The 1,369-nt window shown below is 45.9% G+C and overlaps 1 protein-coding gene across 1 annotated transcript in view; it reads right to left on the bottom strand.

Moving 5' to 3' along the window:
• Nucleotides 1-1,369, bottom strand: part of si:dkey-246g23.2 (solute carrier family 66 member 2) — a 46,759-nt gene that overhangs the window by 39,239 nt on the left and 6,151 nt on the right. The gene's annotated exons all lie outside the window — the stretch shown is intronic.

The raw sequence follows: 1,369 nt of genomic DNA, 5'->3' as shown, positions 1-1,369 counted from the left end.
TGTGTGTATTTGTGTGTGTGCATGTGTCTTCAGGAACTAGAAAATGAGGTCAGTAAGTAGGGAACAGGTGTTGGCAGGCGGGCAACGGGATCATCGGATGGCCCTGGTATGACTTCAGTCTCAGATGTCTCGTCTGAAAAGAGAAGTTAGGGGATGGAAGACGAGGAGGAGAAGAGGTGGGAGAGGATGAAACAGCAGAAGGACAGGAAGAAGAGAGAGGACAGTGGAGGAAGGTGGGAAAAGGGAGGGGGGGTGGAAGAAGAGAAAGATAAAGAGCAGAGAAGAGTGCTGGGTAGGTAGCGGAGGAATGACAGGAAAGAGCTCAGCATGAAAGATCATCAATAGTTAGAAACTGTGCCAACGTGCATCTTGGGGAGAAGAAACTACTCTGCATAGAGATGACCCTGATCTGTTGGAAAGACTTAGGGATGGAGGGATGGAAGGAGGAGTGGACAGTTGGGACGAAAGGCTGTTCTGATCTATTCTTGGGCTGACCCCACCATCCCCCATCGTACTGGCGCTACGTGAAACCGGACCTCGGGCCCGTCCCTCAGAGAGGGAGGGTGGGCTTGATGTGAGGGGGCGGTCATGCTGAGTTTTAGTAACAGGGGTCATAACGGACAAACTCACTGTGTGAAGATTTGATCCTGAGTTGCATCGCTGGTTTGCAGGCAGACTCATTCTCCAATGTATGTGCAACATGTGTAGAAATGCTGCACACAGGTAGATGTACAGCCACAGAAAATCATCCACCCACAGAGAAAAACAAGCAGTCCACCACCAGTGGTCATAAATTATTATATTCGCCATGAAAAAGTTCAAGCGTGGGCCTTGATTTTTGATAAAAAAAGGGCTCACGATGAGTAATACACCGGCTCTTTGCTGAGACAAGAGAAGCACGGATGCCTATGACAAAGATGATCATTACACTCATGTCCAAACGCACGGAGGCTCTCGTTTCTCAATCACTGTAAAGGAACTGCCACTGACAGAGACACAGATACACACATTCTGTTAGTAAAAAAACATTCCCTTCCTCACAAATCAGTCAACACTTCTCATAATCTATGTCTTTAATAAATGCATCCTGCTCTGCATGATCAGACTATTACAAGATCCCATCATTCAGTTTTACTCCATAGGCTGTTATCTCATAAAAAACTGTGCTTAGATTGAATGTCTGTCAGCCCATTTGCAAAAGCAATCAACTTGAGCATCTGTAAAAAAAAAAAACTAAAAAAACAATTGCCCATAAAAGACAGCACCCTATAAAGAGTGACCCTGAAAATAATCTTGGACAGGCTCCCTCTCTCTGCAGACACACACACACACACACACACACACACACACACACACACAATGAACAGTG

The sequence above is a fragment of the Morone saxatilis genome, unplaced genomic scaffold (genome assembly GCF_004916995.1).
Source record: "Morone saxatilis isolate NCDOM2014 unplaced genomic scaffold, NCSU_SB_2.0 Contig2, whole genome shotgun sequence".
Classification (NCBI taxonomy): domain Eukaryota; kingdom Metazoa; phylum Chordata; class Actinopteri; family Moronidae; genus Morone; species Morone saxatilis.
This window is presented reverse-complemented; position numbering and strand designations above follow the sequence as displayed.